This window comes from Lathyrus oleraceus, chromosome 5, assembly GCF_024323335.1.
Source record: "Lathyrus oleraceus cultivar Zhongwan6 chromosome 5, CAAS_Psat_ZW6_1.0, whole genome shotgun sequence".
In the NCBI taxonomy this organism is placed as follows: domain Eukaryota; kingdom Viridiplantae; phylum Streptophyta; class Magnoliopsida; order Fabales; family Fabaceae; genus Lathyrus; species Lathyrus oleraceus.
The window spans coordinates 443,280,851-443,296,281 of NC_066583.1; the positions used below are offsets into that span (position 1 = coordinate 443,280,851).

The 15,431-nt window shown below is 30.7% G+C and overlaps 1 pseudogene; it reads left to right on the forward strand.

The window, feature by feature from the left end:
- Window positions 1-965: 965 nt before the first annotated feature.
- On the forward strand, window positions 966-15,060 carry LOC127081252 (uncharacterized; annotated as a pseudogene).
- The last annotated feature ends 371 nt before the right edge of the window (window positions 15,061-15,431 follow it).

Genomic DNA, 15,431 nt, shown 5'->3' on the forward strand with positions numbered 1-15,431 from the left:
AGAAGAGTGAAATGGCTTTGCAGGCGCAATCAGCAAAAGAAAGGAAAGACAAAGGAAGCTGGAATGGAAATAAAGGCAGAGGAGGCTACAATAAGGATGCAGGAAGCAGGTCGAAGGAAATTCTTGAAGTCATATACTCTGATGTATGTGGTCCTATCCAGGTGGATTTGATTGGAGGTAACATATACTTTGTTACATTCATAGATGATTTCAATCGAAAACTGTGGACTTACCTGATCAAGAAGAAAAGTGAAGTGATTGAGGTATTTGCCAAGTCTAGATCTATGGTTGAAAGAAAAAGTGGTCAAAAGCTCAAGATTTTAAGGACTGATGGTGGTGGAGAATATGTGTCGAAAGACTTCGACGCATTATGTGTGAAAGAAGGGATTGTGCATGTGGTGGTTCCACCCTACACTCCACAGCAGAATGGAGTCGCAGAAAGGAAGAATATAACCATCATGAATATGGTGAGAAGTATGTTGAAAGGAAAGCATTTACCCAAATAATTATGGGGAGAAGTTGTGCCGACTGCAACATATATCCTGAACAGATGTTCGACGAAGAAGCTAGAAGGAGTCATGCTAGAAGAATGTTGGTCTGGTGTCAAGCCTAGCTTGAGTCATTTGAAGGTGTTTGGATCTATCGCACATAGACATGTGCCAGATCAGTTGAGAAGAAAACTTGATGACAAGTCGAGTCAGATGATCCTGATAGGATATCATTCGACTGAATGATACAAGTTATTCGACCCAGTGAACAAGTAAGTGGTGATCAGCAGGGAAATGATCATAGATGAGCTTAACGAATGTGGTTTGACTGAGAATGTTAAGAAGGATTCAATGAGAATATTTTGCAATGAACCAGCTAGTGAAGTCGAAAGAGAAGTTTGACAAGAAGTCAGAGGAGAAGCATGCCCTAACAGACCTCAAAGAACAAGACACATGCCTGCAAGGTAGCAAGAATATATGGTTACATCAAATGATATGGTCAATAAAGAAGATGAGCTGATACACTATGCTTTCTACGCAGATGTCGAACCAGTAAATGCAGCTGAAGCATTGAAAAATTTGAAGTGGGTGAGAGTAATGAACAAAGAACTGAAGTTAATCGAAGTCAACAACACTTGGTCACTTATCGAATTGCCCCAAGACAAGAAGGCAGTCAATGTGAAGTGGGTATACAAGGTGAAGTTGAATGCCAAAGGAGAAGTGACTCGACACAAGGTGAGACTTGTGGCGAAAGGACTTCTTCATAAAGGAGGAATCGACTTCGACGAAGTTTTTGTACCTGTTGCAAGGATCGAAATAATCAAGTTGGTTGTTGGTCTAGCAAACATGAATAACTAGAACATGTGTCATATGTATGTAAAATATGCATTCCTGAATGGCCCCTTAGAAGAAGAAGTTTATGTTGCACAACCAGCTGAGTTTGTGAAATAAGGTGAAGAAAGAAATGTGTACATGTTGCATAAAGCCTTATATGGACTTAAACAAGCTTCAAGAGCTTGGAACAAGAAGATAAATGGCTTTCTAAGGGAGAAGGAATTTGTGAAGTGCACAACTGAACATGGAGTATATGTAAGTAGAAACAAGAGTGAATTGCTTATACTATGTCTCTATATCGATGACTTGTTGATAACAGGTAGCTTCAAAAAGGAGATCGAAGACTTCAAAGGTCATCTCAACAAGGAATTTGAAATTCCAAATCTGGGTGACATTTCATATTTTCTTGGCATCGAGTTCTAGAGAGTGGTAGAGGTTTGATGATGCATCAAAGAAGGTATGCCGGCGAAATACTCAAGAGATTTGAGATGCAAGATTGCAACCTAACTTCGATTCTAGCTGAGCCCAAATTACAATTGTTGAAAGATTCGGATGAAGATGATGTCGACCCAACCCAATATAAAAGACTTATTGGTTCACTTCAATACCTTTATCATACAAGGTCTGAATTAGCATACAATGTAGGTATGGCGAGCAGATTCATGCAGAAGCCAAAGGTATCACATCTAGCAACGACGAAGAGGATGCTAAGGTATCTGAAAGGAACTCTCGACTATGGAATTTTGTTCCCTGCAAGTGATGAAGGATAAGAATCAAACTAGTGGGATACACTTACTCAAGTTGGTGTAGTGATGCTAAGGATCCAAAATCCACAGCTGGTTATGTGTTTATGTTAGGTGGTGCACTAGTTGCTTGGAGTTCGAGAAAGGAGTCACTAGTGCCATTATCATCGTGCGAAGCAGAATACATAATCGCTTCCCTTTGTGCATGTCAAACAATGTGGATGGTGAATCTGCTCGAAGAGATAACATTAAAGAGTCACTGAGCAATTATCGTGAAGATCTACAACATGCCAGCTATCAATCTAGCGAAGAATCTAATAGCACATGGTCGAAGCAAGCACATCGAAATGAGGTTCCATTATCTTTGAGAACAGGTAGTAGATGGGAAGATGAATTTGGAACACTAAAGAACTAAGAATTAGATTGCAGACATCATGACGAAGGGAGTGCAGGTCGAAGTATTTATAAGACTAAGAGCTATGATGAATGTAGATAACTTAGGAACAATGAATTAGGTGGTGTGTTGAATTCTAATTCCTTCTGTCGAAGCATGTTGCTCGATGGGACAAGGATGTGTCAAGTTGTATTAGTGTGTCGAAGGGTCGAAGCATGTTGCTTCACACAAGATTTTGACTTAGGCCTATTTTTAGTAGTGTTAACTATTTTGGGCTTTTATAGTTTTGGTTTTGGCTTAAGCTAACCTAAATCTATAAATATAGGGAGTAACCTTTATTCTTGTATGAAGAGAAGAAATAACTCATAATATTATATTCACAGAATTTTGCAGTTGCAAAGTGAATAAAGAAGTTTTCCACAGGTTGTGGGCAGAGTGAAACTATGTAGAAAATTGTCTTTTTCTTCTCCATTGTTCTTTCTTTTCTTTTTCAATTGTTCTTTTATTTTTATTGTCATTGTGTGGGTGATGACAATCTTGTCCATCAAGATTGATAGAAATTCTCCATAGGTTATGGTGGATTTCCAACAAAAAGGAACTTTGGAAAAATATGTTTTGTTCAATCTCTTTTAATATTGAGTGATGCATGCAGTATTATCTTCATATATAGTTTTCGTATATATTTTTACAAAAGTCAAACCACAAGTCTTTTGTGTGTGTTAAATTAGGAATCTCAACCAAATGCATTCTCGACTTATCTCATGTAATGCTAAAACTTTCTTCATGTTTAGATGAAGTTGTTATTATGGTTTGTTTCACAGGTCTTCATGAAGTAGTTGTACCACCATAAGTAAACAAATGACTTATTTGTGATCTATCATTATGAGGATCTAATAAGTAACATACTTTTGCATAACCTATTAATTCTAATTTGGACACTTTGAAATAAAACAAACTCATGTCTATTTATCCATAAGATAACGAACTATATGTTTGACTTCATTCCAATGTCTTCATGTAGGTGAAGAACTATATCATGCTAATAGAGTATTAGAAATTGATATATCATGGTCTGTATAATGAGAAAGATAGAACAATGCTTGAACTACACTGAGATACAGTACTTCAGGACCAATTAATTTTTCATCCTCTTTTTGAGGTCTAAAAGAATCTTCTACACATCCAATGATCTAACATCACCAGGGCAAATGACGTACATGATTTTTTCATATTTGAAAGTTTTAACACCTTTTATATATAACGTTCTTAATGTAGAAATATTTCACTGTCAAAATACTCAATTTGTAAATCTAGACATAACTTTGTCTTTTCTATGTCCTTTATGTCAAATTGTTTCTTTAAGAGATTTATAGCTTTTGGAATCTCTCCAGGAGTTCCAATAATTTTTATGTCATCCACATAGACAACTATTATATAAAAATATTTTCTAGATCTTTTCATAAAAATACAAGGACATATGGACTTATTTGTATATCTCTCCCTTAACAGATATTCATTGAGACAATTATACCACATGTGCCCATATTGTTTTAATCCATAGAGAGACTTGTTCAATTTGTGGAGCAGCTTTATCGAGATCCAAAATTATGTATCTCTAATATATTAAATAGAGTTTTAGTAAATGTCATTATCAAGTGAGGCATATAAATAAGATGTCACGACATCCATCATGTTCAAATTAAGCCCACCATGTACTACAAGGCTAATTAAATATCGAAAAATTAATTGAATTCACTACAGGTGGATATGTTTCACAAAAATCAATCTTAGGTCTTTATGAAAATCATTGAGCAACAAATCAAACATTGTACCATTCTTATTTTTCTTTTTCACAAAAACTCATTTATATCCAATTGGTTTCACACTTTGAGGTGTTCCGACTACAGGTCCAAAATCGAGTCAATTGCAAAGTGAGTTTAATTCTTCTTCAATTAAATATGTTCATTTTGACTAATTTTTACTTTGTCTATAATCTTTGATGGACTTTGACTCATGATATTCGTTATCATTTATCATCTTTATATTGTATACAAAGATATTGTCAACATTGATTTTATGTTAGTTCCATCATATTCCATTCATGACATAATTTATCAAGATCTTTTAATTTTCATAAGTTTCAAGTACCTGATTAGTTCTTCTGGAACTCAAAAATAAGTCGTGTCAAAGTGCTCTTAGAGTTTTCGTATCCTCACTTGGGTCATCTTTACTTTAGTTTCTTTTCTTAGTAGATAACTTTTAACATTGGAGTCGACTTTCCTACCACGATTCAGGCGCGGTTATAACTCATCTACAATATTAGGTTGTCCATTAGGAGAATCCACTTTGAGTGGAGTATTAGCAACTGATAACTTTTTTCATAAACTTTGCAAATGAATTATTTTGAACTTTGAGGGTCAAAATAATATATTAATATTTTATTTTAAATTATTTATTTGAACTTATGATTCACACTTTCAGATGTTTATTCTCTCCCTGAGAAAATTAATTTATCAATTGATAATCAACCTACTGGGCTTCAAACAAGTATCCAATTATTGAATCAAGATATATCATCAAGTACGGGATTCATATAAAATTAATTTTATCAACATTCTTTCAAAACTCATCTTAGTGTAATATATTAGAGCAATTGTATAATTACAATACAACCAAAAGTTTACTTAGATGGGACGTATTAGGTTTAACCTAAAATAATTTGTAAGTTAAGGGGAGAATTAACACATACTAGTGTATTGACTTAATGCGAATAAATATCTTAATATTCATATCTTGTGTGGTTCAAATATCTAAATTAGAATTTATGATCTCACAAGTATCAATCATACAATTAACTTTAGATGTCTAAAGAATGGATCTTCAAGTCCATTTTTTATGAGCATATGCTATAAGATGTTCAATATCAGTTTAATAATATATGTGATATTTATCAAGAAAGTTTTGAAAATTTTATAAATTTAGATCTTAATTTGAGAAAACAACTTCACAAATTTCTGGTTGTGAGTAAACAATAAACATTTGCATGATATTTTAGTCTATGGAACAATTAATGTCATGAAAAATTCAATTTCTCAAATTTTTAATTTCCTGTAGAAACACACAAAATTTATTGGATTGGAGAAACTTCTGGTTCTTCAATACTAGTTTTCACGTCATGATATATATCATAATTTTTTAGTTGAGAAAACAATTTAACAAACTTCTGGTTGTGAGACAACAAACATATGCATGGTCTATTTTAGTCTATGCAACAATTGATATCATGAAAAATATTCAATTTCTCAAATTTGTAATTTCCTTTTGGAACACACAAAATTTATTTGATTGAAAAAAATTGGTTCTTCAATACTAGTTTTCGAATCATATTATATCCCACGAGATAACCCAATCCATTTTGCCAACAACAAATTAAAATTTGATACATAAACTCATGATTTATATAATACATGTATTTTAATTATTCTAATCCGTTTGAATCAATGATGAACAAATATAATTATAATTTTATTATAATTCAAATAAAAATAGATATTCTAAAACAATATATGAAATATAACTATAAATTAAATTGAAATTAAATAAAGTAAATATGTGTTAATTAGAAATAAAATAAAATAATATATATGTATAATATAAAATGTAATATTTAAAAAGTAATAATCCATTAACTCAAATCACCACTAAGATTTATCTTTAAAATATAAAATTATCAAAAATAAATAAATATCTATTATAAGGAAAAATTCACAACTTTAATATATATAATTAATTTATAGAAAATAGGACTTATAACATCTATAATCACATGTTACAATCTTGGATATGATTAAAAGATAAGAAGATGAAGGAGGAAAAAATAAGAAACGATGTTGTAAATGAGAACAAAATTTTCTTATAGTTTTTATTCATTCACTTCACATTTGAATGATTTATTTTCTTATAAAACACAATGAGAACAAAATTAACCAAACATTTGTTTGTCAATCTTAATAAATAAATTTCAAGTTAATAACATTCAGTTATGAAATAAATATTAAATTAATCACATTAATTTTATCATTCCTAATAAATTTACAAAAATATTTTTTTCTACTTATATATGTCATAAAAACTTAGAATATAGAGAACAAAAATCAAGAATAAAATTATCAAATGGAATAAATTATCATATTAGAAAAATGAAATCACTATCAACTTTTAAATTCTATCAAATAAAATAAAACTATCATGTAATTATTTTTTTTTTCTTTTTTCACCTCTCTTTTAAACAAAACGTATAAGTTTTTAATCACAAATATTTATCAATGAATATTAGTTATCCAAAAACTATAAAAATGATTGGCTCATAAACATTGATATGCAAAACATGTAAAATTTTATTTTAATTCTTTGGAAACTATATATATATATATATATATATATATATATATATATATATATATATATATATATATATATATATATATATATATATATATATATATATATATATATATATATATATATATATTCAAGGGATTATTCCATAATGATTTAGGATTATTTGTGTCGTCCTTCAGGGATGCTTCATGAGTATGTTATAAATTTTTACATACATAGAAAAAGACTTTGTGTGATTCTTCTGGGACATTTTAAAAGTATTCATATAAACTAATGTATGTTATAAATATGTAGTTTTTTAGAACTTGTGTATAATATGAGTGGTTTTTCATAGGGGTGTTCGCGGTGCGGTTTGGGCGGTTTTGACGATAAAAATCATCCGAACCGCAAGAGAAAAAACATGCGGTTCAGTTTGGTTCGGTTGGCTTTTAGAAATAAAACCAAACCAAACCAAACCAAACCAATGCGGTTTGGATTGGTTCGGTTGGTTCGGTTTTTTACAATATTTTTATTGAGCCATACATACACATATAAAGAACAATATAACTTTGTGTTTAGTCATTCATACATTACTAAATAAAAACTTATCATATTTAGACAAAAACTTCGCATTCAATATACAAAAAATTAGATTAGACAAAATGAAATAAAATATATATATATAATAGTAGAATAAAATAATATCAAATATATTATAATAAAACATAAAAAACATATGAGATGAGAGATTGAAGAAGATGAAAAAAAGAACATAAGAGATGCGGGATTGAGAAGAAATGTGCGACAAAAACATAATTGGAAGAGAAAATAGTAACATAAAAGATAAAAAAGAAAGAACATAATAGAGGAAATATTAGAGTAGAAAAGGCGAAATGTACATGATAAAGAAGATGAGAAAAATATGCGATACTACTAAGAGAGATTTAAGAAGGTTGAAATTGAAACCCTAAGTGTGAGTAAGAGAAAATCGTTTTTAATTGTAAGGTTAAGGCATACTAAGTTTGAGTTTTGGGTTGAATGTGAGATAATTGAAGTTTGGGTTGTAACATAATGCGGTTTGGTTTGGTTTAGTTCGGTTTGAAAAACACAAACCGCAAACCAAACCAAACCATGCGGTTTTGTTAGAAAATGACCCAAACACATCCGAACCAAATGCGGTTTTTTGCGGTTTTGGTTTGGTTTGGTTTGGTTTGCGGTTTTCTATTGGGTTGGTTTGGTTTTGAACACCCCTAGTTTTTCATAAACTCGATCATAAATCCTTTATTAAAATATAAATTTGAATTCTCCAAAGTTTATGTCACAAATCATTATGTATATAAAAAATTAATCTTTCTAGAATACTTTTGCATTATTGATTTAATCCATATGATGCAGTCATTTTGGGATTGTTTAACATGATTGATGTAATTCTTTTAGGATTCATGAAAAAAGTTATTGATACTTTTCTGATCAATAGAGACTACACAGGCGTTTTTTATCAATCCTTAAGGAATAATCATTTTTTGATCGATGTATAAAAATAAATTGTTTATTTGAGTAATCCTTTGGGATCCTTTATAATATATATACTTTTTTTTTTTGAGAACTAGATCATAGATCTTCAAACAATAATAAAGATGAATTATTTTCGTGTAATTCTTCGGGGATGTTTTATAAATTGTTTAGGAACTAAATAATAAACTATTATTTTGCTTTCTTAAGATCTTCTTGAACTATATAACATATTCATTATTTTGTAATCTTTCAAGGATATTTGATTATTTAATAATATAAGGTATAATATTAAAAAAAACAAATAATATAAAAAAAATGAGTAAAAGAAGAATTAATATTATTTTCGATGGTTAGAGCTTTGTTGTTAAATTATTGGTATAACCTCTTAGAGAATTAATCAACATTTATATGGTAGAGTTTCATGCTGATCATGTGTTATAAAAATAAACAAAAGAATAGAAGAGAGTGTATTGTATTATTCTCATTCTCGGTGTATCTTTTGAATATAATATGAGTCATATTTATAGGATATATATAATGAATAAAAAATTAATATGAAATCCACTCATTTATGGACATCCAAAGTCATGTCATTTATAACAATATATATTATAAAAATAGTTCAAGCAAGTTTATAACATTTATTATTATAACACTTACTTATTTTGATAAGTGTTTGTGCTGCAAGTTGGAAGTACCTTGTTTATTCAAACTTATACACTTTGTTTTGTAAGATTATAATTTGTAAAATTTACTATTTTAATTCAAAATGTTAATGACAAGTTTTAAATTAATTTCTCTTTTAATTCAAAAAGTTAATGACAAGTTTTAAATTAATTTCTCGTTATTCGAAGTCAAGAGAGGGTAAAATTGAGGGAGGATCATCCCGTCATGATTTTAAAGCATGTCATTTGTATCCAAAATAGTTGAAGGAGTTTTAAAATTAAAAAAAAACAGTTAAAATTGAAAAGGAAACGTATACAAGCTTCAAATGCAGAAATTGTCAAGTAAAATGCATGCAACATGGTTGCTATACTCTTGGTTTTTTATTTAAATAAAATACCAATAAATGCTCTCTTTACCTTTAAACATTTCATTAAATACCAAGAAATGTTCAATTTCCATAAACTTACAAATTAATAGGGGTGACAATAGAACTCATTCCGAGAGGATACCCACAAAAATTACCCACAATAAATTGGGTAAAAACTCACAAAATAGATACAAACATGGACACGAGTAATTACTCAATAAAATAAACGGATATGAATGCGGGTATGTGTACTTAATATCCAGTCCGCCTCATGCATGTACAATATATATTTATATATTTTTATTTTCATTATTATGTACAATCTATCAAATTTATTAAATACATTATTATATTTTTACGCATTTAATATAAATGTTTGTTTATTTCTTAACTCAACAATAACATCCTCAATTTTTTAAAAATATTATTAAAAACTTAAAATGACATGATAAATTATAATTGTTTGATCATTTTTTTAATTAGAAATACGGGTAAATGGATATGGGTACCTAAATATCAACAGGATATGGATACATTGGTGCCCGCGTGAATTTAAGCTCGAGTATGGAGATTTTTTTTCAAATTGTAGATTTGAGGACGGGAATTGTAGTACCCTGCTTAGATGTTGTCCATTGTCATCCCTACAAATGAGTGACACTCCAACCAATTACAAATAGATGTCACGCCTAAATCGCAAACCAGAATTATAAGAAACTGTACATTTGAATACTCACACTCGACAACAACACTTTCAACTCTCTACCATTGTTGCATCAATTTATATGATAGTTCATGATGCTTGTAAAGCTACCAACTTCAATTTAAACCATTCCAACATCCTATATCAGACATTAAACCATTAGATTAAATGCAAAAATAAAAGGAAAGACATTTTTCAAGGTTTTGTCCCTCTCCAATGATCAATCTAAAATTTTACAGATTCACCATTTCCAATTTTACATGATAAATTATTAGCAAACCAAGACAAATTATCATATATCTTACAACCGGAATGTATGATATCACGTCACCACATAGAGTCTTTACAACCAATACTTATTTCGCTTCTTTTTGTAATTTTAGAGTTAAGAGGATCATACCTTAACGAGAGCAAATCGTACAAGAGATTTTCTTTATCATTAAGACACCTCCATTTCCATTTGTTCAAAAGAGCTAAATTGAAATTCTCCAAATCTTTAACTCCAAGGCCACGTTATTCCTTCCTCTTGTAAATTCTTTTCTAACTGACCCATTAAGTTTTTCTATTATTCGAAATTCCACTCATAAGAATTTTTGTTGAGTGCTTTTTAGAGTGTGTAGTATTTCCTCAGTGTTTTGTAGAACATAAGATAATATAATGGAATGCTCCTAAGGACTGAATTAATGAATGTTACTTTCCCACCCACTGATATTTGTCAACTCCTTCATGAGGTTAATCTCTTTTCCATGTTTTCAAACACCGACCTCCAAGTATCGCATCTTCTTAGGTTTTCACTAACTGGAACTCCTAAGAACTTGAAAAGAAATGACCTGGTACAACAAGAGAGGAAAGATGATGCTTACTTGCATGAACCTCTCTTCTACGTTTATCCCGTAAAGATTACGCTTAAAAAGTTTAATGCCCAATCCCGACACTAACTCAAAGTTTCTAAGAATTGTTTCGAAATTCCCAAAAAAAATCGTTGTGCCTTCACTTGATAGAATTGTGTCATCGAAAAATTGAAGCATATGGAAGTTCAAGCCTTTCAACAAGATCACTATTTTGGATAATTTTATTTGATAATCCAACCATGCCTTCGGCCATAATTAGGAATAAAAAATATGCTAATGGATCATCTTGGCGTACACCAAGTCCAACTTCAAATTCTTTGGTTGGACTCCAACTATTAAAAATGAATGTCCGCTTCCATTTAATCCATTTAATTCCAAATACCATATGTACCAACATATATTCCAAGTAATCCCCATTATACACAATCATACGCTTTTTTGAATTCTACTTTGAGTAAAAGACATTGTTCCTTTCTTATTTTGGCAAGGTCATTAATCTCATTGACCTCTACAACACCATCAAAAATATGTATCTTGGGGATGAAATTTGTTTGACACTTTGAAATCGATTTGTCTAAGACAACTTTAAGTCTTATAGCAAGTAGCTTCGCAACTATTTTATATAAACAACCAATCAGACAAATAGGTTTATACTCGTCAAGATTTTGTGGGTGGTCTGATTTCAGGATAAATGTAAGAAAAGTCGAAGTAATTGTTTTTGGGATCACATCCTTGGAATGGAACTCCTAGTTAGCGCAGTAATATCCTCTTTTAAGATATCCCAATAATCTTTATAATAATAAAACTACTAAGATCTCTGATAGCAAACTCTAGAAACCCATTTTTCTATCTTTAACTCATTTAATGATGACACACCATAATGACCTTTTTTGCATGCCTCTTTGTTTTATTAAATATTTTTTCATGTGTTTTTTATTTATTAAATCTTTAAACTATTATTTTCACTAATTTTAATAGAAAGAAAAAAACAACTATTATAATTTTATTTATTAACAGTAATGATGACAACAATGTCATAATTTACATGGTATATATATATATATATATATATATATATATATATATATATATATATATATATATATATATATATATATATATATATATATATATATATATATATATATATATATATATATATATATATATATATATATATATATATATATATTACTTTTGTAGATGACATGACTTTATTTGAGATAAATGCTAGCAATAAATGATTCCTAATGCACCTCTATATAAATCAATATTTTTTTCAGACACTTACCACTGCCTCTCCATCACCTACATCTTTTAACAAACAAACAAAAATCATTTGAAGAAATGCAATGAATTCAAGTAACTCTTTTGAAAAAAATGGAAAGTTTCTCCAACAAAAACTTAATGAAAAAGTGAGATTGTCCCAATAGTGACATTAAGTGGGATAGCTGCATTGCTAATTCTTGGTGGAAGAACCGCACACTCGAGGTTTAGAATCCCATTAAATGTTGATGAATATTCGACGTGTGAAATAACTCTAAAAGATCCTTTAGTTGATTTACTACGTCATACAAAGCTAATCATATGTGATGAAGCACCTATGATGCACAAACATTATTTTGAAGCTATTTATTGTATTTTGAAGGATATATTGAGAGTAAAAATATTCCAGTTGTCGGAAAGATAGTTGTGTTGGGTGGTGATTCTCGTCAGATTCTTCCTATTATACCTAAAGGAACAAGACAAGAAATTGTTCATTCTACTATAAATTCTTCTCCACTTTGGAGTTTTTGTGAAGTGCTTACATTGATGATCGCGACTTAGTAAGTCTATGGGAATCATGACTGCAAGTGCACAGTCGTATCACGTAGTTTTAAAGATTATCGAACCCAAAGGACTAATAATCGAACGTACCGTTATCTAATGTTACCGTTAACTATAACGTAAACAAAATATTAATAAAGATATTTAATAAAGAGATATCGGTATGTAACACATCAAACTTTGGGGATTCGATAGATAGTTGGTGTAATCTTAAAGATCAAAATATTCTTCAGTAGAAATTATTTATAAAAAGGACTTTGTCTCACACTCTCGTTTTTATTGACTCTGACCATACTCTTAAACCAGAATGCTTGGCTCTCACGGTCTCATTATGAATTTAAAATTAATTTTTGAATATGAATAAAGTCTAATTAATCCTAAAGCGCTCTCGCTGTGTTTAGGATTAATGCCTAGTTTCAGCTATCCGGTTAAAATCTCAAACTTTCGTTCTTATTGACCGTAACCTTTATTTGCTTTGTACTCTCGTACGAAAAACAGTTTTGATTAAAACAAGAAACTAAAACCGAAAAATAATATTTTATAAAAGCCAACACCAATTATTTATGAATCTCGTCGTTTCGACAGTCTTTACATATTGATACCTAGGGGTTTATCTGGAAATGGATCCGGTATCAGACATGATATTCAGACAATTAAGCATACATTAAGGTATAAGTAATTAAAATGGAAATTAAAGTAAAACCTGAAATATAAATCAAGAACTTCGAATGAATACTAATTCTTCAAATTAAACAATGTCGGCAAGCTTTGGCAATCGAGTACACCATTACAATAAAATTCAAATGCTTAAACAATAATTGCAATAGTCCCCGATGTGGAGAATCTATTGCTTTTACAAAGTAGGAAACTTCCTAAGAAAATCTAACAACAAAATCTGACTGAAAAAAATGCACCCCTGTCCGTAAAAACTAACTTTCTCATATATACTCCCCACTCTCCTTAAAAGTAGCATTGGAATTATACTAGTGGGGAGTGGTTGGTTAAAAAAGTAAAAACCAAATGTGGAGAAAATTGTGGAGAGAAACAAGGAAGACTGGGTTGGTGGCGACTGCCATAACCCTAATTTGATATACGTGGCGGGCGCCACTTTAATGTGTGGTGGGCGCCACATTCTCCTAATGTGATGGGCGCCACCCTTCTTAATTCCTTGTGGCGGGCGCCACTCTTCCATATGGTGGGCACCACCTTCTTCAAATGTGGTGGCGCCACACATTTCTTCATTTTTGCTCCATTTTCTTCCCTTTTTGCTATTTTCCCCTTTTCTTGCCTAGACATCTCTTATTTGATAAATACCTGAAATAAACATAAAATACGGTGTAATACTATGGAAAATCAAGTAAAAAGCAATGCATATTAAGTCAAATATACGATACATTTTCGCGTTATCAATTGACCACTAACATGATACTTCTAATTGGAGGTACAAATTCAGACGTTGAAGAGAGAAAGATTTTTTCATAGTGGATTTTGGGAATTGGTGATGGAAGTATCAGATATGCTAATGATGAAGATATCACATTCCATATACCACAAGATTTATTGATTACTATCTTTGGTGATCCACTAAAGCAAATATCCATATTTAATGCATAACATGAGTGATTCATCATTTTTTGAGAATAGAGCTATATTGGCTTCTAAGAATGCAATTGTGAATGCTATAAATGACTACATGTTAGATCTAATACTTGGAGAAGAAAAAACTTATTTGAGTTATGACTCTCCATGCAATGCCAGATCAAATGTTGACATGTTAGATGATGTGGACACTCCTGAATTTCTAAACACTATTGTTTCTTCTGGACTTCAAAATCACAAATTAAGATTGAAAGTTGGAGTCCTGGTCATGCTATTGAGAAATATAGACCCGTCTTTAGGATTGTGCAATGGCACCAGTTGATAATTACAAAAATGGGAAGGTATGTGCTTGAAGGAAAAATAATATTTGGTAGCAATATTGGTGAGAACATTTTTATTCCAAGGTTATCACTGAATCCTTCATATAAAATACTTCCTTTCAAATTTCAACATCAACAATTTCCATTTATTGTTTCATTCGCTATGACTATCAATAAAATTCAAGCCCAGTCACTCAAACATGTTGGAGTGTATCTGGCCCAATCGATTTTCTCTCATGAACAACTATATGTTGCACTATCTAGAGTTACTTCAAGGATAGACTTAAAGATACTAATAATTGACGATGAAGGTGAAGATTCAAATGTAACTGGTAATGTGGTTTACAAAAAAGTGTTCCAGAATGTTCAGAGTTAGTTAGTAAATTATTTATATAAAACTATGTCATGATAATGAGAGAGGATGGAGTGGTTATCGGTGCACGAGGCATGATATTGAGACACTCCTAGAAGCTTATAGGGAAAAACCGAATTCACATCGAAATGAGAGGGATCATTAGGCTATGTAGGTATAGGACTACATGGTTGAAGGAAGACTTATAATGATTAGTTGGTACTACCTATACCAATAATATGCATCTTCTTTTCGATAGCCTAACAGATAATAACTCCATAGTTAAGCATGCTTCGTTTGGAGTAGTATTTGGATGGGGGACCTTTTGGGAAGTTTTCTGGAAAGCGTGTGAGTGAGGAAAAATCATGTTGAAAAGAATTGTGTTGGTTTTTGGG